We start from the raw sequence: 23,385 nt of genomic DNA on the forward strand, positions 1-23,385 counted from the left end.
AAAGCTCCAAAGTCAGTGCGTACCTCATCAGACATCGGCGAGTCCACACTGGAGAGAGGCCCAGAGGTGCCCTGAGTGCAGGAAAAGCTCCAAAGTCAGTGCGTACCTCATCAGACATCGGCGAGTCCACACTGGAGAGAGGCCCAGAGATGCCCTGAGTGCGGGAAAAGCTCCAAAGTCAGTGCGTACCTCATCAGACATCGGCGAGTCCACACTGGAGAGAGGCCCAGAGGTGCCCTGAGTGCGGGAAAAGCTCCAAAGTCAGTGCGTACCTCATCAGACATCGGCGAGTCCACACTGGAGAGAGACCCAGAGATGCCCTGAGTGCGGGAAAAGCTCCAAAGTCAGTGCGTACCTCATCAGACATCGGCGAGTCCACACTGGAGAGAGGCCCAGAGGTGCCCTGAGTGCGGGAAAAGCTCCAAAGTCAGTGCGTACCTCATCAGACATCGGCGAGTCCACACTGGAGAGAGACCCAGAGATGCCCTGAGTGCGGGAAAAGCTCCAAAGTCAGTGCGTACCTCATCAGACATCGGCGAGTCCACACTGGAGAGAGACCCAGAGATGCCCTGAGTGCGGGAAAAGCTCCAAAGTCAGTGCGTACCTCATCAGAGATCGGCGAGTCCACACTGGAGAGAGACCCAGAGATGCCCTGAGTGCGGGAAAAGCTTTCGTTGGAGCTCAAGTTTTATCCGACATAAGAGAACCCACACAGGCGACTAACGCCATAAATATCGTGACTAGGGCTGGCCAAATATTTTTTGTAAAATACATTCGCAAATTCCCACCTAGTTTGTACCATTTTCTTCAGTGTGGTCTCTCAGCTCCACGTGCGCTACCTTGTCTCTGTCTTTTGCCCCTTCCCCTTCTTTGGGGGGAGTCTCATCATCCTTTGTCAACTTCTTTGTCTTATATCTCCTGGGAGTGTCTCCTTGTCCTGCCAGAAATATCCATCAGCACCAGGTGGGGAGATGGGGTTGACCTTGACTAGCTACAGGGAGGTACAAACGGCTTGTGCCTTGTCCCCACTGGGATTGTGCGTGGAGGTAGCCGCTCAGCTCAGCGATCTTCTTGTAAGAACTACGGCTACATTTGTAGTGCGCACGTCACCCGGGTGCAGTGGCTGGGGTGAGCTTTCCCCTGGACCTGAGCTCACCGCCATCATTGTTCCTAGTCTAGACAAACCCCAGCATCACGTGGGTGTCATTCCCCCATCACAAAGTGATGGTTCGTGTCACGATGCTGCCTTTGGTGGGACCCTTCTGAGAGTACCAATTCAGGACAAATTGCTGGGAGCCGGGCAGTTACAGCCCAAGGCTGGGGTTCCATTGCACAGCAAGGCCAACCAAACCGGCCAAACAGAGAGGACTTTGGTTTTACACCACTGGATAACCACAAGTCACACAAGCAATTCCCTTAGACACTCCACTTTCCCAGGATCACCACCAGGGCCACTCGTTATGGGGAAGAATGGTTATGAAAACCAATACCCCAGTAAAAGAAAAACGGTTCTCTCGATCCCAAAGGACCCAGCCCCAGACCAAGGTCAATATACAAGTTAGATCTTACCCACAAATCACACTGTTGCCCATCCTTTAGAATCTAAAATCTACAGAATTATTCATAAAAGGAAAAAGATATAGATGAGAGCTAGAATTGGTTACATGGAATCAGTTACATACAGTTATGCCGAAGTTGTTGGTTCAGTAGCTTGGCCCTATTAAATTCTGGGTGTCACACTTTAGGAAAGATGTGGATAAATTGAAAAGTCCAGGGGAGGAGAGCAACAAAAATGAGAAAAGGCTTAGAAAATCTGACCTATGAGGAAAGGTTAAAAAAAACAGGGCATCGTGAGTCTTGAGAAAAGAAGTCTGAGAGGGGACCTGAGAACATTATGCAAATGTACGAAGGGGTGTTATCCAGAGGATGGTGATCAATTGGCCTCCATGTCCCCTGAAGGTAGGACAAGAAGTATTGGGGATAATCTGCAGCAAGGGAGGTTTAGGTTAGATATTAGGAAAAACTTTCAAACTATAAAGATAGGTAAGCTCTCGAACAGGCTTCCAAGGGGAGTTGTGGAATCCCTCTCATTAGAGGTTTTTAAGAACAGGTTGGACAAACATCTATCAGGGATAGTCTAGATTCTTATTGGCTTCAGCTCCCAAGAGCAAAGCCTGACTCTATGCTACCTGGCTGGTCTTCCGTGGGAACATCTCCTGGCTGGGCCTGAGCCCGCTTCTGAGGGGCGATGGGGTTCGGCGGGTCTGTGCTGTGTCCTCTCCGGAGGGTGAGGGAGGACGGTGAGTGACACCCTTGTGTGCAGATGATCTCCTCGCTCGGTGGCTGCCAGCGCTCTAGCCCAGCACTGAGTGTCCCAGAGAGGAGTGGGGAGAGGCCAGGCCGGGTTGGGATTTTGGAGGAGTGATGTGGTTGGTGCGGAGGGCAGTTCGGGTCTCGGGATTGCTGGGTGCTCTGCTCCTCTGACCTCACAGGTGCCTTGTGCAGTGCGACTGTTGTCACAAGTGAGCCCCCCTCCCTCCTCCGCAGATAGCACCCTTGTGCACTAGGCTTTTGGGGGCTGTGAGAACAGGAGTCAGAGTGGGTTCCTGGACTTCGTCAGTGTTTGTGGGGAGGAAGCTGTGCAGTCCCAGCTGTGCTCCAGCCGTAGGAATTAAGATACCTTCAGGCAGATATCAAGGGTCATGCTAGAAAGGGGCCAGCCTGCGCTAATGTCAATGAAATGCCCACGGTGATCCACAAGCGCCTGGAGAACCATAGAGAAATACCCCTTCTGATTAACGTACTCAGAGGCTAGGTGGGCTGGTGCTGGAATTGGAATATGCGTCCCATCTATCTCCCCTCCGCAGTTAGGGAAACCCATTTGTGCAAGCCAGCCACAATGTCACGCAAGTTACCCGGAGTCACGGTTCTTCTGAGCAGGATGCGATTAATGGCCCTGCAAACTTGCATCAACACGATTCCAATGGTCGACTTTCCCACTCCAAACTGGTTAGCGACCGATCGGTAGCTGTCTGGAGTTGCCAGCTTCCAGACTGCAATAGCCACCCGCTTCTCCCCTGTCAGGGCAGCTCTCAATCTCGTGTCCTTGTGCTGCAGGGTGGGGGGCGAGCTTCACACACAGTCCCATGGAAGTGGCTTTTCTCATCCGAAAGTTCTGCAGCCACTGCTCATCATCCCAGACTCGCATGACGATGTGATCCCACCACTCAGTGCTTGTTTCCCGAGCCCAAAAGCGGCGTTCCACAGTGGTGAGCATGTCTGTGAATGCCACAAGCAGTCTCTTGTCGTATGCGTTACTCACGTCAATATCATCGTTGGAGTCCTCACTGTCAGTTTGGATCTTAAGGAGTAACGTGACTGCCAAACGTGACGTGCTGGCAAGACTCGTCAGCAGACTCCTCAGCGGTTCGGGCTCCATTCCCGCAGACCGAAAGGGAAGACAGAGCGCACAGTACAAAAAACGTTGAAGGATGGCGCCAAATGTGGAGGGAAGCACAGGGATTGCTGGGATGCGAAGTGATGCATCATGGGGCATTGGGACGGGACCCAGAATACCCCGCCCCCTTCCCACAAGCCACAGCACCAGAATGGGAGGACGGGCTCTGTGGGACAGCTGCCCATAATGTACCGCTCCCAATGCCGCTGCAAGTGCCACAAATGTGGCCACGCCAGGGCGCTTGCAGCTCTCAGAGTGGGCAGACGGCCGAGCTTTCCCTGCTGCGCTCTCCAAAGGCGGGTTTAACTCACAGAGCTCTACATCTGCAAGTGTAGCCAAGCCCTCGGGCTCCACATGGAGACTATCCTGTGCTCTGAGGCTCTAGTTAAATGAGGTGATGATTACACAGCACTGCCCCAGGGGGAACAGCTACTCAGGTAAAAGGGCCCGTCAGTGCCCTGGGGCAGCTGGGGCTAACAGGGAATAAAGCACTTCCACCAACTGAGTGCTTTGGCTGGGTTGGGCATTCCAAGCGCAGCCACCTGCCCAGGACAGGAGTAAAGCTCCTCCTGAGATCACAGAGACGGAGACCCCAAGCTGGAGCTCGTTGGAGTTTGGAAGCATGCTGTCCTCCTGCGGGGTCACTGGCAGAGGGGGTTCAGCAGTCCTGGGGAGATTGCCATAATCTGACCCTCCACTGCAGCCTCCCCAACCCCAACCCCTACAGCAACTCCAGGACAGGGCTTGCATTCTCTCCCTCCAGGGAGCCAGTACACAGGGCCCTGCATCCTAGCCCCCCAGCCACAGCCTGCCCTGAACTCCAGGCTCCGCAGTTTGCAGCTCTCACAGTCACTGGGTGTCAATGAACTGTGGGGGCACCCACAGGGCTGAGCTCTAAGAGTTCCCCTTTCCACCGCCCACCCCAGGACATAAGGTTAGCACAGAGATTCCAGTGACCCAGCCCCACCTCTGTGAGCGAGTTGCATTGGTTGCTGCTCCCCTCAGGGGCTGGTGCTGAACCCACATGAATGCACCTCTGCACTCTGGGTCTTGGCTGTCCTTGGCTGGCAAACTGTGAATGGGTTGCAGTGCAGGAGAGGGGAGTGGTGTGTTAAAGAAGCATTTATTTGTCAGCCTTTCACACTGCAAGGTGGGAAACTGAGGCAAAGGACACTGCCTGACGTGTTGCAGGGCGGGTGTTTGTTTATAGTCACATGCTTTTGAACTGTGGTTGTGGTGTCTTCCCAAATGTGTGCCGGGTCGCCATTTCCCTATTAGTAAAAGTGTCTTTTGCTACACACTCAGTGCTGGCGAGAGGGGGAGTATTGCCTCTTTGATTTGCCCATGGGGGTGGTAAATTTTCCCAGATTACTGGTTGGGGGCTTGTAGTCTGTATGGCCGTCCCTCCCTGTCAACCTCAGAGAGAGGCCATGCCTCCGCGCTGTCACCCACCTGTACAGGTGAGCTCAAAAGCAGGGAATTAGCTGCAGCTAGTATTCAGGCCCACTGGCCGGGTAGAGCAGTTAAGCAGTCTCTGAGCCCCAGGCCCTTGGTCAGAGCAGGGCAGCAAACAGTTAGTAAGGTATAACCAGATGATCGTCTAGATTACTTGTTGTGGCTCAAAACACTTGTTTTGTGTTGTTAAGAGGAACCCCTAGATATTGAACCCAGACCTTCTTGCTGCTGACTCCACCTGGCAGAAGGGTAACATTAGGAAAGGAATAGAAAATAAGACGGAAAATATCATAACCCTGTTGGCCTGGGGCCCCAGGGGGCAAACCTGCAGGGGGGTGGGCAGAGTCTGTGCAGGGGGGATTGCAGGAGGAGCGCTGGGGTGAGACGCGGGTCTTGACATGCTCAACCCAGGGTCACCGTTCAGTGTGGACTCTCCAGCACAGGCTTAGACACACTGAGCCTGCAACGCGAGTCCCGCACACCCCGGCTCACATTGCAGTGACTGTTACAGTCTGACGGGGAGACGGTTACACAACTTGTCTCCCTCAGGAACCTTCCTCTTCACAGAAAGTTTATTTTAAAGCGGAGCAACATGAATTCCATTTGAAATAGAAATAATTAGAGTCTATCTTGGGTGTCTATTCTCCAATACGCTACTTCTCTCAACCCCTTTGGAGTGAGGTTTTACTTCACCACTGCTTAATCCAAAGAGGCTGAATTACGTCAAATAACTTTTCAGAATCAGCCACCATTTCCTATAATACTGATGTGAAATAATAGATAATTTACAGTATTACAATACAATCAGGTTATCACATAATGAGTCTCTTATTCTGGAATGATGAACTTCGTGTTTAATTCCATTATCACTGGTAACAACAACATATTCAAACATTACAAAAACTTAACATATGGGTTAGTTTTCTCTCAATCCTCATTTCCACCCAATGAGCTCTATGTAATGCTCTGTTCTCCACTAACATAGGTGCCTTCCATTTCTGTGAGTTCATTTGTCTCCAGGGGGAGGTCTACACTGCAACAGGAGACCGTGATTGAGTCCAGGCTCAAGCCTAAAGCCCTTTGCATTTACACTGCAATTGTGCAAATCCAGAGCTTGGACCCAGGGTCCCAGGACCCTGCAGGGCTGGAGGGCCCAAGCTCAAGTTAAGCTGAGCTCCAAGGCTGAGCCCCATTGCTTTGCAGTGTAGATGCAGTCCCGCTTGACTGGGTCCCAGGAGTCAGCTGGAAGTATCCCACAATTCCATGGGACAAATTCCTCAGTCCTCTCTAAGGCGGCTGGAGATTTCATCTCGGTGCTCCCCTCCGGTCGCCAGCTGATGCCCCTGAGCTAGCGTGTTCCGCTCTCTGTCCTGTGGGACCCCTCTCGCGGGCGGGGTCTCCAGAGCCCCATGCTAAGGGGCTGATCTCCCGTCCTAGGCAGGGGGGACACGGCCATCCAGGTGAGGTGATGGGCCTTGAGCTCGGTGACCAGGAATGTGCCCTGCACTGAGCTGCCAGCATGGCAGGGGCTGGCCTGTGGGGGCAGGTGCGCTGCTCTGTCTCTCACTCAGGCCCCTCTGCAGCTTCCTGACTGGGAAAGTGACTTTAAAAGAGCATCTCGATGGCCAGGGGTCGATCTCTTCTGATTGCTGAGGGGAAGCTGCCCGGCCCACCCTCCTCGTGCCGTCCCTGCAGCGCGGCCTGGCTTAGTTCACTGGTGCAGGGACAGATCCCCGCTGCACCGAGGAGTGTCACGGGCGAACGGCTAGACAACGCCAGGCAAAACAAGTGTCATGTGACCCGCACAGCCCCTGAGCTAGCGCGAAGGAGACCCTGTGCCCACCCCCTGCTGCCACTGACCGACCCCTGCCGGCCCCTCCCAGAGAGTAATGGGGGCATGTGCTTCCAGTGGCCTTTCATCGGCGGTTATGCAAACTCCGTGACATAAGTGGGTCAGCATTGTTCCTGCCCCTCTGCCCCTGCCCCTGCGGCTGTTGCAAAGAGGCCCGGTGGGCTGGGGGCAGGCGAGGGAGGGGAAGGGGAATGGGCAGTGTGGGGGAGGGCAGCCACGGGTGGGCAGGACCTTGAATCAGCGCAGGCTGAGAGTTCACTTTCTGCACTGTCCCCCAGCTGCCAAGGGGCCAGATGAAGCCCAGCGCCTCCGTGAATCCCGGCTGAATGCTGGGAACGGTCCCGCACACAGATAAGGAGAGTCCTTCTCTCACCCTTCGTGGCAATGGAGACCCCAACCCCTGCTGGCTGACGGGGCACATGCAGCCGAGCCGGGCGGCGTTGGCGAGGAGGGGGACCGCAGCGCCGGCTCTTGGAGACGTTCTCTGCCTAGGACCAGGGCCGGTGCAAGCACTAGGCGAACGAGGCGGTCGCCTAGGGCACCAAGTGGTTGGGGGCAGCCGTGGAGCGGAGGTGAGCTGGGGCAGGGGGGTGGGGGAGGGCCGCCTGCAGCAAGTAACGGTGGGAGGGGTTACAAAGAGCTGATTGGCACCGCGAGCCTGGGAGGCGGGAGAAGCGGTGGCGTGATCGGGGAGGAGGCGGAGCAGAGGTGAGCTGGGGCGGGGAGCTGCTGCATGTGGCTGCCGAGGGGAAGGAGGGGGCGGTGGGGAGGTGCCGCAAGGGGGGCTGCCTGGGCTGAGGGGAGGGAGGGAGGGGGCGGTGGGGAGCTGTCGCAGGGGGGGGTGCCTCAGGGTGGGGGGGGTGGGGAGCAGCCGCGGGGAGGAGGTGGCGCAAGGTGGAAGTGTCCCCTTGGGTGTGAAACCTCCTTGCACCCGCCCTGCTCAGGACAGTTCACTGTGTGCCCGCGCTGTGCAGCCTCCACGCTGGAGTCGTTACTCTCCGTCCTCGCAGCCCGAATGGAATTACATGTCACACCCTGGAGCGGGAGCATCGAACCTCAAAAAGGGGAACTGCACAGAAATGGGAGGCTAGTGAAATGGAAATTGAAAGCAACATGCCAGGGTGAAATGCCAGCAAACGGCAAAGAGACTATTTAAAAACACCGTACTAGAGGCTCGCACTAAACCTATACCAAAAATAAAAATACCAAAACCAGCATGAGGATCAAAAAAATGCCACCATGGCTAAATAGCCGAGTAAAAGAGGCCCTCAGTGGCAAAAAGTTCTCCTTTCAAAACTGGCAGTCAAATCCTAATGAGAAAAATACAAAGAAGCAGAAACACTGGCAAGCCCAGTGAAAAGTAGAAAACGGCCGGCCAAAAAAGAGTGCGAAGAGCAACTAGCTAAGGCACAACAACTACCAGCAAATTATTTTTTAAGTCCAGGGGCAGGAAGTCGCCAAACAGTCAGCAAAGTCACGAGGCGATCGAGGTGCGAAAGGTGCACTCCAGGAAGAGAAGGCCGATGCGGAGAAGGGAAATAACTTCCTTGCTTCTGTCTTCACTGCAGAGGATGTGGAGGAAATCTATACACACCAGCCCTTCTTTTCGGTGACAGATGCTAGAATCAAAGAACAATAGAACCGTGGGGTTACAAGGGACTGCAAGGTTCAGGGAGGGAGTTTGGGTGCAGGAGGGGGTTTGGGGTGTAGGCTCTGGGAGAGAGTTTGGGTGCAGGCTCTGGGAGGAAGTTTGGGTGCTGAGTGCAGGCTCTGGGCCGGAGCATGGGGTTGGGGTGCAGGAAGGGGTGTGGAAGGGGGCTTTGGGTGCTGGGTGCGAGAGGGGTTTTGGGTGCTGAGTGTGGGCTCTGGGCTGGGCCAGGAGGTTGGGGTGCAGGAGGGAGTGTAGGGTGTGGGGCTGGACCAAGGATGAGGAGTTTGGGGTGCTGCAGGTTGGCTGCCCTGGGGCTACGGTGGGGGGCCAGAGGGGAGCATTCCCACCAGGGACAAGAGACTCACCCAAGCCCCGCCAGGCTGCTGATCGGAGGTCCTGCCAGGATAAGCCCCACCCCCAGATTCGACTCGGAGTCACCTGCCGGGGGGTGGGGGGAGGCTGCCATGCACCTCCTCCCTCTGTAGGCGCAGCAGCTGCCCCCGGCGCCGCTCCCTTGTAGCCCGCAGTGGCAGCGGCCATCGAGGGAGCGCAGCGCAGAGCTGCAGCGGGAAGGCAGGTACGCTCGGGGGAGGCACGGGGGCAGCAGGCAGGGCTGGGGGAGAAACCTGGCCCTGAACATTGGTGGAGCCGGGCCCCCCAGGCCCTGAATTTGCTGGCTCATGTAACTCACTGCCCCGGCAAGGTTCATCTGGTCTAACCCCTACCAAGAGGCAGGACTTTGTGTGTCTAAACCACCCATCTTCTCTCGTCCAGCTGGGATCCCTTGACTGCAGCAACTCCCCATATGTCCTAGCTCTCCTCTTTCCCTCACATCCTTCACTTCTCTGGCCATTGGTTTGCTGTATCTCTGAACCCTCCCTCTGTACGCCCTGGCTCCAGCAGCTAGTTACCCAGGCTACACTCCCATTGCCATCCGTGGGGGTATCCTGGGCTGTGAGGGCTGCAGGTTTTGGCCCATGGTCAATGCACATGCGATGGCTGCTGTACACCTACGCGGTGACTCCTGCAGCCCATCGCCAAGCTGCTGGGCCATATTCCGCAGGGTGGCCTCCCTGGCTGAGAAACTGGGAGCAGCGAAACCCTGGGTTAGAGAAGGAAAATGTCCCCAACAGAACACTCTGTAAATGGCTCCCAGAAACGTCCCAGTGACACCCGACTGTGCAGCCCTGGGGATCTCTCGCAGGAGTTCTCCTGCTTCTTCATTGTCACCACGGGCAACAGTCTGGCAGTGGGAGTGGAGAGGGGGTGGCTACAGGCAGAGCTTTCCATGGCTTCCAGAATGAGAGCCTGACAGGACTTGTGCCCTTGGTGGAGACGGGCCAAGATTGAATCCCCACCCGTGCCCATGGTGTCTCTGAGTGGCCATGGCTTCCCTTACCCATCAGTGCAGGCTTTTCAGGAGGAGGAGGAGAACCTGGCCATGGAGGAGGCAGCCTCTCTGGGTCTAAGCAGCACCGGAGCCGGATGGGAGCTTCTGGTATGGGAGGTTTCACGTGGGGTCCCTGCAGCTGGAGAGGACAGAGCTGGGCCCAGAGTCCTGGGGCAGCTCCTCAGTCAGTTCCTGTGAGACACAAAGGAAAATGTCAGATTCAGGCCCCACAGAGCCCTGGGCATTTCCCAGAGAGGCTGGCCAGACACAGCCAGCAGGATCCTCTGGCAACACAGCTGGGCCCTGCTCTCCCGATTCCTTCCTTCTCTTGGCCCACCCCCAGCCTCTCTCAGCTGCCCCCTACCTTTCTATCCCCAGCCTCAGCTTACCCTCCACTCCCATGATTCCCCACCTGCCTCCTAGCGCTTACACCCAGAATTTCCTCTTGGCTGCTGCCCAGACCTCAGCCCCAGGAATCCCTGCTCTCTGCTGTTGGATAGGGGCAGGAGGTCCCAGGGGCAGTCAGAGGACAGGGAGCTGTTGGATGGGGCAGAGGTTCTGTGGGGGGCGGTCAGAAGACAGGGAGCAAGGGGGGTTGGAGAGGGGGTGGGATCCCGAGAGGGGGCAGTCAGGGGACAAGGATCGGGGGGGGAATTGATGGGTTGGGGGTTCTGGGTGGGGCAGTCAGGGGGTGGGAAGTGGGAGGGGGCAGATAGGGGGCAGGGGCCAGGCTGTTTTGGGAGGCACCACCTTCCCTACCTGGCCCTCAGGCCAAAAAGGTTGCCCACCCCTATCCTAGAGGGTAAGTGTCCCCATGAGGTGCTGTGAATCGTCCTGGACAACCCCCTCTGCAGGGAGCTGGGATGGGCAAGGGGCAGGATGGACTTATTTCCTACTAAGATAGGTAACGTGTGTACCTTGTCACCACCCTGGAGATGTTCCATGACAACCTCTGGGTAGCTTCTTCCATGTCCAGATCTTCCCCCTCCTCCACTTCCTCTTCCGTGTCCAGGTTTCCCCCTCCTCCATGTCCAGGCCCTCCCCCTCCCCCACTTCTTTCTCCGTGGTCAAGTCCTCCCCCTCCTCCATGTCCAGGTCCTCCTCCTCCTCCAGGGCAGGGTTCCCTTCCTCCTTCTCGTTTTCCTCTGTGGCCAGGTTCTCCTGCTCCTCCTCTTCACCTTCCTCTATGGCCTCATCCACAATCTCCTCCTCTGTGGCCTGGTTCTCTTCCTCTTCCTCTTGCTGCATGGCTATATCCTCCTCCTCCATGGCCAGATCCTCCTGCTCCTCTTCTGTGGCCAGATCATCCTACTCCTCCAGTTCCTCCTCTTCCTCTCTTGTCAAGTTCTCCACCTAATTGATAGACAAGTCTTCATCCTCCTCCTCCTCTGCAGCCAGGTCTTCCTCTTCTTTCTCCTCTTCCATGCCCATGTCCTCCTCTTGCCACCTGGCCAAAGAGGAGGAGGAAATGGCCATGGAGGACAAGGTCATGGAGGAGGAAGACAACAACCTGAGCAAGGGGGACCTGGCCATGGAGGTGGAGGAGGACTTCGTCTTGCCCTCCTCCTCTTCATCCAAGTCGTCCTCTTCCGCTTTCTTCTCTATGACCACATGCTCCATTCCCATGGCCAGATTCTCCCCCTCTTCCACTTCCTCCTCTATGGACAGGTCCTCCCTCCCCTTCTCCGTGGCCAGCTTCTCCTCCTCTTTTTCCTCCTTCTCGTCCTCCTCTCTGGCCAGGTCCTCTTGCTCCTCCTCCTCCATGGCCAAATCCACCTCCTTCTCTTCTTCTTCCCCCTGCATCGGCACATCCTCATCCTATTCCATTCCTGGGTCCTCCTAGTCTATTGCCAGATCCTCTTATTTCTTCTTCTGCCTCTTCTTCTCCCCCCTGCATGGCCACATTCTCCTCCTTCTCCTCTGTGGCCAGGTCCTCTTCCTCCTGCTCCTTCTCCATGGCCAGATTTTCCTCCTTCTCGTCCTCCTCTCTGGCCAGCTCCTCTTGCTCCTCCTCCTCCATGGCCAGATCCACCTCCTTTTCTACTTCTTCCCCCTACATCTGCACATTCTCTTCCTCCTAGTCTGTAGCCAGTTCTCCCTCTTCTTCCCCCTGCATGGCTACATCCTGCTTCTTCTCCTCTCTGGCCAGGTCCTCTTCCTCCTGCTCCTTCTCCATGGCCAAGTTCTCCTCCTCCTTTTCCTCCTTCTCGTCCTCCTCTCTGGCCAGGTCCTCTTGCTCCTCCTCCTCCATGGCCAGCTCCACCTCCTTCTCTTCTTCTTCCCCCTGCATCCACACATCCTCGTCCTCCTCCATTCTTGGGTCCTCCTCGTCTATAGCCAGATCCTCCGTCTCCTCTTCTGCCTCTTCTTCCCCCTGCATGGCCACATCCTCCTCCTTCTCCTCTCTGGCCAGGTCCTCTTCGTCCTGCTCCTTCTCCGTGGCCATGGTCTCCTCCTCCTTTTCCTCCTTCTCGTCCTCCTCTCTGGCCAGCTCCTCTTGCTCCTCCTCCTCCATGGCCAGGTCTACCTCCTTCTCTTCTTCCCCCTGCATCCACACATCCTTGTCCTCCTCCATTCATGGGTCCTCCTAGTCTATAGCCATGTCTTCTACCTCCTCTTCTGCCTCTTCTTTTTCTTGCATGGACACATCCTCGTCCTCCTCCATTGCCAGGTCCTTTTCCTTCTCTTCCTCCTGGTCCAGGTCCTCCTTGTCCTCCTCTGTGGCCTGGTCCTTCTCCTTGGCCAGGTCCTCCTCTTCCTCCTCTGCAGCCATGTGGTCCTCCTCTTACACCTGCTCCATGGCCAGGTGCTCCATTCCCGTGGCCGGGTCCTCCTACTCTTCCTCCAGAGGCAGGTGCTCCTCTTCCTGCTCCATGGCCAGATCCTTCTCTTCTTCCTTTTGCTCCATGATCAGGTGTTCCTCCACCAGGGCCACATCCTCCTCTTCCTTTACCTTCTTCTTCCTCCTCCTTCTCTGCAGTCAAATCAGCTTCCTCTTCTACGGAGAGGTCCTCCTCCTCCTCTGGAGGAAAGTTCTCCTCCTCCTCCTCCTCTTTTTCCTCTTCTGCAGACACGTTCTCATCCTCCTTCTCCTCTTCTATCTCTTCTGCAGACATGTTCTTCTCCTTCTCCTCTTCCTCTTCTTCCTCTTCTGCAGACAGCTTCTCCTCCTCCTCCTTTTCCTCTTTTACGGATATGTCCTCCTCCTCCAACTTCTCCTCTGTGTCCAGGACTTCCTCTTTAGTCATGTCCTTGTCCTCTTCTATGGCTAGGTCCTCCTCCTCCTCTTTTTCTGTGGTCAGGACTTCCTCCTCCTGCTTCTCCTCCTCCTCTGTCTCTAGCTCTTCCTCCTCTTCCTCGCCTTCTGTGGCTGGGTCTTCATCCTCCTCTGCCTTTTCGTCAGTGGCAAGGTCCTTCTTCTCCAACTGGTCCATGGGGGTCTCTGCGTCAGAGAGACAAGGGCAGAGGGGGACTCTTGCTGCAGTTGGGGGGAAGAAGAGGAAGGACAGGGGTGTGGTGGGGAGAGAAGATTTAATGTTTCCCCCTCCAATGTAAGCACCACGTGGCAGAGAGTTCCCCACACTACCCCTCCCACAGATCCCTCAGCCCCAGGGCCCCATGGCAGAGAGTTCCCCACACTACCCCTCCCACAGACCCCTCAGCACCATGGCCCCATGGCAGATGGGGCCCTTCACTGTCCCATCCTCCCTGGGACTTGCCCCAAAGCATCAGGATCCCACTTCCCAGTAGCTTCCCCCATTTCCCACTGCAAGGGGTGGCTCTGCGACTCCCGTTGATGTCATTGGGCTCTAGTGGCTCAGGCCAGAGCCCTGGGTTGGGGTCCTCCCAATAACTCAGAGAGTGATTGGGTGTTAATGGCCCCGTGCTCCTCCCCGTCCCCAGGGCGTCTCCTCACCTGCAGTGGAGGAGCACTCAGCTTCCATGCTCCAGGGAGCCTCCAGGGAGTGGCCGCTCTCCCCTCCAGCACCAGTTGAGCTGCTGGGGCAGCGATCCCCCAGCTCCTTCCCTGGGGATGCCTCCTGCTCGTCCACGGGGCTGGGCTCCTGAGGGCTGGCCTTGCAGCAGAAGCAAACCCAGAGCTGCATTGCCTGGCTCCTCTCGTGGCCTGGGTCCTGCCTGCCCAGACTGAACTTGGGCTACCTCCATCTTGGCCTGGCTGTTGTGTCTCTCTGCTCAGCACCAGCCCTGGGAGCTGGTTTCCTCCTGGTGAGCAGGGCCGAGCAGGTCCATCTCCTGGGCTGTCCGGGAGCTGCTTCCCATTCCATGGGGATGGAGGGGCAGCTCTCTGTCTGGGGATGCTGGCAGCTGCCCCCCTCTGGCTCTGGGGCCACCCGTGGAGTCTTCCTCCCAAGAAGCCTCCTGAGCACCTCCATCCTGGAACTGAGCAGGGAGCAGCCGTGAGTCTGGGGCAACACAGCCTCTCGCCAATGGGCCTGTCTGCCCCCCAGCTGGGGTGACTCCCTGTCATCCCATGCCTCCCAGGGGGCATCTGGACTGGGATCTGCGCACACTGGCAGGGCTAACCCTGCAGGCTGCTCCCAAAGCTCCCCCAGTGTTGGAACCCCCAGGGAATCTCATCCCTTTAGAGCAGTGGGGTCAGTGACAGAGACCTGTAGTCAGTCTGTCTGCATCCCCAGGCCACACTCCCTCCCTGGCCTGAGAAGGCAGAGAACCCGGGTGTCCAGGCTTCACTCCTGAGCCAGTGGCAACAGCAGACAGGTGCCCCCTGTTCCCCAACCCCAGCTCAGCAGCTACCAGCTAGTGGACATCCCAACTTCAGCCCCCCACTCCTATCCCCGCTCTGCGCAGCAGACCGTGGGCAGGCCCCCAGTACGGAGCAGCTGGGTCAGGGATGGCTCCAGGGGGCAGGGGGCAAGGAGGTGGGAGCTGCAGTGGAGCAGTGTGCTGGGAGGAGGGGCACCCTTGCCTCGAAGGCACACAACAGCGCCCCCAAGCACAGTGGCCTGGTGTGCTATTAATTCTCATGACAAAAAATAATGCAGTAATTTGGTTTGAGTTCATCACATGCATTAACTGCAATTAATTGACAGTCCCAAAAATTAGTTTCGATTACAAATATTTGCACTGTAAAAAAGATAAAATAGTGCCATGCAAATGCCTGTTCTCACGTTCAGGTGATCTTGGAAATAAGAAGTGGGCAGCATTATCTCCTGAAAATGTCAACCAACTTGTTTGTCTTTGCGATTGGCTGAACAAGAAGCAAGACTGACTGCACTTGTAGGCGCTAAAGGTTTACGTTGGGTTGTTTAGGAGTGCAGTTACGTAAAAACCCACTACATTTGTAAGTTGCACTTTCACAAGAAAGAGAGTGCACTACTGTACTTGTACGAGGTGAATTGAAAAGCACTATTTCTTTTATCTTTTTTATGGTATAATCAAAAATAATCATATACAGGGAGCACTGTACACTTTGTATTCTGTTCCAGACGGGTGGCCGTGTTAGTCTGAATCAGCAAAAATAACGAGTCCTTGTGGCACCTTAGAGACTAACCAATTTATTTGGGCATAGCCCACGAAAGCTTATGCCCCCAAAATTTGTTAGTCTCTTAGGTGCCACAAAAACTCCTCCTTGTTTTTGTATTCTGTGTTGTAATTTCAAATCAATATATTTGAAAATATTAAAAAATCCCAAAAGATTGATAATACGTTGCACTTGGTATTCTATTATTGTTTAAGAGTGCAATCAAAACTGTGGTTAATTGACAGCCCTACTTATTGGCTTTGGATGGAGCCCAGCAGAAAATCAGTAGGAATTCTTTCCCAAACACTCACCCACTGGCCTTCTGAGCTCAGAGGGTTTAATGTACCTTGTCTGATCAGGACTCACTACTGCCAGGAGTTTGAGAAGTGTCTATCCCTTCATTGGAGAGATTGGATAGGCGAGTGGCAGCCTGTAAGTCCCCCTCCCCAACAGTCCGCACAGCTGCTTGGAGGGGGTATCACGAACTCTCATGATGGTAGTTGCGGGTTCTGGCAAGCCAGGGTAAAGGATTTTTTGGATAAATGGATAAGGAAGAGCCAGGGCCCATACCAGGTGCAGGGGTCACCCTGGGATGAGATTAAAAAGGAAATGGAGGCAATGTTAGGGAACCCAGAGGGATGGGGGATGGTTGAGGAGCCCACCCTCCTTGGTATATGGGTAGTGGAAGAAGGTCTCTGCCCATGGGGACTGAATACCTTTCAGGGAAAGGAGGCACTTCAGTCCGCTTATGAGAGGTTTGACATAAGGGCAGCATTACGGGAAGCTGCCAAGAATCTTTCAGGTTTGGTGCTGCTTCAGCAAGGGCTGCTGAAGGGTTGTAAATTAGTTAGGGGAGTGAAAGATGATTTGGCAAAACAGGGTTTAAAGTCCAAAGCAGAGTTAACAGACTACCTTTAGAGACTGGAGCTGGGACTTGGTCCTGGGGGAGTGGAGAGAAGGAAGGGGAAGAAAAAAAAAAGTTTCAAAGTGCAACCTGCCTTTCCACACTTTTGTTTTTCTGAAGTTTTAATAGAGGGTACTTTGGATACGTATGTGAGATGTCAAGAAGGAAGTTTTTGTTTAATGATAAAACCCAGTTATATAAATGTAACTGTATGTGCAACTCTGTGCAGTCACATTGGATGGAAGCTTGGTCATTAAATTATCCAAAGGGGTCAGGTCGAGTGGCTACTACCACCACTACGCTTCTGTCCCCAGAAGCCTTTACAGCTATTCTGAGGGAAAATGGGCCCTTTTCCCACAGAAATGGTCTATAAGGGACTGCTGCAGGCAGCAGGCAGAGAGAATCTGAGCAAAATTATTTGACTATTGGGTAATGCAATCAAAATCACTAAAGGACGTAAGGGGTTTCTATTGGAACTTAACTTGGCTGCCCCTGGTTGTGTCTAGTTGTACAAGATGGAAGTGTAGTCGGGGTACAGTTGTGTAGAAAAGAGTAATCAGAGTGCAAGAAATGTTAGGCAAAAGAGAATTTTCTGTGTGCGCACAGGTAAAAGAAAAGGAAAAGGGGAGGAATGATGGGAACACTGAGCCTTGGGGTGGCTCTGGGGGATCAGATTGTTGCTCTGGTGGGTGTGCATGAAAACTCTGTGGGCATGGGAGGCAGTTACACCTTGTGTAAAATTAGTATGGCTAATATAATATTATGGAGGTTAAACTATCTGGAAGGAATGTTTGCATTTTCCCAGGATGTGTACAGTGCTGAAATCTGAAACTGTGTCTCAGCTGTTACCTGAGAATAAACTTAAAGCTTGGTACAGCAGAGAAACTATTGCAAACATGGACTGTTGTACAAGAGGGGAAACTGAGGTACACCACCTCATGAATTTCATAAATGACCAGTGAGTGGGGTAATTCACTAGCCTGACTATAAAACAAAATAAGGACAGCCTGGAGGTAATTCTTCTGTTTTTCCTGCAATTAGCAAGGACATTTGTAAAAGAAAGTGGTATTATCATTAATAAGCAATAATCTGTCCCCACCAGGGGGGTGGAAATTGTTTCTTTTGTTTTTCAGACACTCTACAAGCAAGCTGGCGCCAGCAGAAGAATAACTCAGAATACCATGGATCTATGTTTTGTGTTGTTTGTCTGGTGGTGTTTGTCTTGTTGCTAGCATTGCTGTGTTTGAATGAACAGAAAATCTCATGATGTGGGAGGGGGATGGCTTCAAAAGGCTGACCTGGGGGGGGGCGGGAGATGTGTATGGGAACGCAAATGCTCAACTAGGAGGCCAGCACCTGTGTAATAGCTACCGTGGTACCTGGAAATGGAATGGCAACTAAGGTGGTCCCCACAAGCCCTATGGAAATAATGAGAAGGGGAGGAGCTCACTGGGAATCAATGGAGGGGTGTGCAAAATAGTGTAAATCAACAGACGATGTTTGGATGTGCCCTTCTCCTATGACTATGGAGGAGCAGAATCAACGGCCTATGCAAGGGGCGGACAATTGGGTGTACTGTGTATAAGGGGTTTTGCTGGGAATGTACATATTACTGGGGGCACAATTATACCAGCCCATAACCAAACTACACACATCTACATGCTGCTATGTGGACTTAGGTGCACAAATGGATCTGTGAATCTTATTGCTGTGAAAAATCAAACCAGGGCATACTGCCTGATTCCATACCAAGTGGTCAAGCTGGTTTGGACAATATCCCATTTCTCTGTGAACATTCAGTGGACTTATGATATGGACAAAAGCAAGCAAAACCTGCTGGGGCAGCTTGTTGCAACTGCCAGCAACTGGACACATCAGATCGTCACCCTGTCGAAGGAGGAGAGGCAGTGTTTTGGGGGTGTCTCAGATGTTGGACCATACTGCAGTGGTCAGGACTCGGTGTTGCTGTGGATTTTGTATTGTTAACTGTACTTGTGTTACATTGCATATGGAGATAACCTATAAGTAATAAGCCCTCCAAACCCTGCAGTGTACTAGACAACCCGGACCCAACCTTCTCGGGCCCACTCTAATGGGAAGTCTGGAACACTAATTGGAATAGGTGTGGTATGCCCGTATGAGAGAAGGTGCAGGGCACTAGACTACACAAGGGGCAGTGGGACAAATGGAATATCGACACCTTCCACCTTGATGCCTGGCCCTATCAGGAAATATGTCACCATATGTCCTATGCTTTTCCAGGGATACCTGGGCAGGAGGATCCCAAAAGAAAAGAAAAGAAAGGGATGGAGTGTTAGGATATAGATATTCAGGCCTGTCTGTGAAGGCCTAGACTCTAAGAATTTAGGTGTATTCTTATCACTTGGCTAGTTCTAGAGGTATAAAAGAAAGAATCAAATTCACTGTCTGCCGGTGTAAGGTCCTTCTCTTACTGTGACAGTCTGAGGCCCTGTTCTTAGGCTAAGGCCTTTGGCTAAGCAACAGAGGCAGCCATAAGCTGGGAAACGACCGGTCACATCCTCACATTCCAACCTAGTCACATTGAAAGAAGGTGCTATTGGGCTGTTAGGAATACAATCCTGTCCTGATAGTGCCTGTCACCTCCAGAGAAAGTGCCTAGAAAATATAAAAGGAAACTTAGTTTGATAGCATCCTGTCTGGCAAGAACTCACTTATCAATAGCTGCGATGTGAAATCCTCACTTCTGTAGTGTTTTGTCATTATAGTTCCCACTTTGCTGTTGTTTGTCTGTATAATCTCTGTCTGGTTCTGTGATTGTTCCTGTCTGCTGTATAATTAATTTTGCTGGGTGTAAACTAAATCAGGTGGTGGGATATAATTGGTTACATAATCATGTTACAATATGTTAGGATTGATTAGTTAAATTTCAGGAAAATGATTGGTTAAGGTATAGCTAAGCAGAACTCCCCATATAAGTTTTACTATATAGTCTGCAGTCAATCAGGGGGTGGGTGAGCAATGGAAACAGGGAATGGGGGTGGGGAAATTGGGATCATGTTTGGCTAAGGGCCGGAATGGGAACAGGGACACAGGTGTAAGGCTCTGTGTTGTCAGAGCTGGGAAGGGGGATACGAAGGAAGGAAACTGGAATCATGCTTGCTGGAAGTTCACCCCAATAAACATTGAATTGTTTGCACCTTTGGACTTCAGGTATTGTTGCTCTCTGTTCATGTGAGAAGGACCAGGGAAGTAAGTGCGTGAAGGAATAAGCCCCCTAACAGATGTGACCTGCCCAGGGCCCCACATCAGGGCAGTGGGAGGGCCAGAAAGAGAAGTCAGTAGCCCTGCAAGCCCTGCTCTGAGGCCTAGCTCAAGCCTTCTCCCTGTTGCCTGCGGCTCAGTGGAGCTTCTTCCCTGCGGGGGACGGAGCCAACCTGGGTCCTTCTCTTGCCACCTGCTGACTCTGCCCCCAGGGGCCCTCTTAGCACCTGAGTCTCAAGGGCTGCTGTGCCCTGGGGAACGGTGTCGTGGGACCTGGGGAACGGTGTAGGGCCCGATAACAGACTGGGATTGTCCTCCATGCACAAGGGTTCAAATTGATCACAATCCCCCCAGTAACAACACAACAGGTCAGGGAGCTAATTCAGGAGAGGGAAGAAAGGCCTGGGGCTAAGGAAAGAACAGGAGCAACTAGACTAATAACCCACCAACAATAACAGCATTTACAAGGGGCCCAACCCCCACACAACCAGCTCCCTCCCAGCGGACAGACGTGGCCCAGTGGCCACCAATAGGGTTCAAAGTCTCCTTTTGTAGAAGAGTGGGAAGGTCAATGGGCAATACCACCAGTCAGATCTGTGTTCTTGGGGAGCTAGGGTGCAGTGTCTGGTCTGTCTGACTCATGAAACCCCCGCCCAACCAGTCTCTGCTTGAATCAAAACCGATCGGAGAAAAGACTTGCAGAGAGCAGTGAAGGGTGTTGGGAGACACACCTAGACCACTCCTGACAAGGGTGACAAGATTAAGACTTCTCCATTAGCATACAAAATGCAGAACAGAGGCAACTCCCCTAGCCTCATTTGCATGACAGATGGGACAGGGAGACTTCTCCCTTAGCATACAGAATGGTGAACAGAAAACCGCACTGAACTATGGGACCAGAAAAGCAGGGAAGCACTGCATCATGGGGGATCTCTGCTCCAGATGTTACTGAACCTACTACACCTGTGAGGCTAGAAATCAAGAACTGTGAGATCTGTTAATGGCCAGTGATCAGAAGGCAGGAGCACAGCCCTTACCTGAGGCTACAGAAGCTGCAGAAACAATTAGAATGCAAAAGGCTTGCAAAGACTACCATGAGGATTCCTTTCCCCAGGAGCTTTTCGAAGCAGCAATTCACCCCTCACAGAAATGCTGCCTTTACCCTCTTCACCTAGGGCTTGCTCTAAAGGAACACTTCCCTGAGCAACCACAGGCTCTTTCTGGCTTGCACTTACGTCCAGAATCACCTCTGGCCATTCAGGCGGATTCCTACACAATCCCCTTTCAGGCAAACTGCTAGACTTCCTAGATAAAAGCTTAGAAGCATTCTCCTTCCCTTTGCCACACACAAGCTCAGGAATCTTGTCCTTCTGGCTACCAGTTACCACACCATCAGTAGGTAACACAATTAAATCACCTTTCTCCTCTCCTTGAGCCCTGGCTAGGCTATCAACCTGATTAGACAGAGTTGCTACACCCTTTCCCAGCCACACATTAGCAAGAAGCAAAATACAAGCACCAGAATTGTCTGGTCTCTGGGATTTTGCTAGGACATTAACTGGATGCACCCTAGTTACAGTGCCATTCTCCCTAGCAGACACAAACTTAGGAGCAGTCCCTTCCTGGGCTTTCGTTGAATCCAGAACCAACTCTGAGACAAGTGTACTATTCTCAACCAGCACAGGCTGAAAGGCCCCGTCTGTCTGCTCCACAGACAAAGAAGAGACGGAGACACATTCTCATTTCCCTTGTCCCAGCACACAGGGCTGTTCGCAGACAACTGCTTGGAGACCGGGTTAGCTCCCTCCATAGGCAAGTCAATACCCCTGACAGACACAGGCACATTTCCTTCACTCTCACAATTCTCCACACGGGTAACAGGTAAGGTATACGGACACTCATCTGCCACTATCCTCGCCTTCCCAAACTGCTGACTAGACAAAGCCATCAGCTCACAAGGCTGCCTAGGCTCATCCCAACTCTCCTTACCAGGCACATTGCCACTCCCCACAGACAAACTGCTGCTCTTCTCACTACTCTGAGCTACTTCCAGCAAATCACAGTTACCCTTTTCAGCTTCACTTTCACAAGCTGTACGAGCCATCATCCATCAAAAATCTACCTTTTCCTTCCTCAGTTAGGGCTTTAACCTGGCCATCTTCTTCTGAGAAACATTTTCCTGAACAGTGAGTTCTTTCTGCTCTAATTCCAGGTTCACTTCTGAGACATTAGACAGACATTCAGAAACTTCCTTCACAGCCAAACAGCTCTTTTCCTCAGACAAACCTTTGGAGAAACCCTCCCCAGGCAAATCATTGCCCATAATAGACACCAGTTTAAGATCATTTCCTTCCTGGGAGCGGCTAACTGGACGGAACAAGGCTTTAATATTTTCCCCAATCAAAAGATCCTTAGGCAATAACTTCCTGACACCAGCTACAACTTCATGCTTAGGAACCATTCCTTTCAAGGTGGATTCTGGCTAAAGGCACGCTTACAGTAAACTCACAGAGGACAACAACATTCACACTCTGATTTGGGAAGTAATCTTCCTCTTTGACAAGATCTGATTAACTAGAGCCATGGTAGAAGCCATAATTTGCCCTCAACAGCTTTTACACTTGACTTTTACATTCTCTATGAATTTTTCATTGCCACTCCCATACAGAGCATTGGCACAATTTATGGGGCACCCCCTACTGAACTCACAGTAAGAGCATTTCCGTATAAGGTGGTAGTGTTGGGGTAGATTTGGTTACACCCAGACAACTGCTCAGAGTTCTCCAACATACCAACATTGCCTTCTCTCGCTGGGTCAGTTGTATAGAGGATGGTCCTTAATGGGCCATCAAGCAGGCTAGGCAGAGCTGACACCAACTTGTCTGGGGTGTCACCCAGAAGCACAGCATAAGTTTGAAATACAGACAGTACAGAGCCAATATTCATAACTTCAACGACAAAAATGATACACACGTATAGACAGCATCATCATAACCAGCAAACCAGAACCATGTCTTACACACCTCATTTGACCCCCTTTATATAAGATTTGGTGCCACTACAGGACCTTGGTTGCAACAATGATCTATACGGTTCAAGTCAATAACGTCACAACATGTTAAAAGGAATACATGAGAACACACTTTGTGTTAAAAGGCCTTGCTATACTAATGTTTCACAGTTCATACCTATAAGCAGTATTGGAACTTTTCACAGATGACAAGACATTCCAAGCCTAACGTGCTGTCTGAAAAGGGAAACTGAGGCACTCTACCATATTGCTTTCACGGCTCGATGCCAAGATTCCTGTACTTTGAACAACATTAATATCTTCATTGACTTGATGTTAATTGGGTTCCAAACATTTGCCAGAGCTTGTATGATAAACTAGCTATGTTCTTTAGCTCTCGGCAAGATCACATGAGACATACAGGAACTATGCTGCAAGAACAGATCCAATCCATTATTGTTCTAACCAAATTTTACCTTGAGTTTGTAAAGAGATTCAGTCCTGTTATTGAACAGGATTCTGATCAACCATAGTTGTGATATACTGGTATGGCTTCTAACCCAATACTTGCTGTAGTAAGACAGAACCAAGGATAGGGAGCTCTTGGGATGCAGTCAGTGATGTTTGTGTCATCCCTTCCTGCATCAATTGTGCGTTGGGGGTGTGACGTTACTGAAATGAACTGGGACCGTATACCTCAATGTTGCAACCAAGATCGTTCAGTGGCACCAAGTCTTGCATAAAGGGGGTCAAAGAAGGTGTCTCAGACAAGGTTATGGTTTGCTGGCTATGATTATGCTATCTGTAGGTCTGTATCATTTTTGTAGTTGAAGTTATGAATATTGGCTCTGTACTGTCTGTATTTCAAACTTATGCTATGCTTCTGGGTGACACCCCAGACAAGTTGGTGTCAGCTCTGC

At 52.5% G+C, this 23,385-nt stretch overlaps 1 long non-coding RNA gene across 1 annotated transcript; it reads right to left on the reverse strand.

Moving 5' to 3' along the window:
- Positions 1-8,167: 8,167 nt before the first annotated feature.
- Positions 8,168-10,364, reverse strand: LOC311528037. Its single transcript, XR_014713498.1, has 2 exons — positions 9,815-10,364; positions 8,168-8,383 (listed from the first exon to the last, which is right to left on the reverse strand). It is a non-coding gene; the product is annotated as an uncharacterized lncRNA (long non-coding RNA).
- Positions 10,365-23,385: the final 13,021 nt, after the last annotated feature.

This window comes from Lepidochelys olivacea (assembly GCF_965140295.1).
Source record: "Lepidochelys olivacea isolate rLepOli2 genome assembly, chromosome: 11".
Taxonomy (NCBI): Eukaryota; Metazoa; Chordata; order Testudines; family Cheloniidae; genus Lepidochelys; species Lepidochelys olivacea.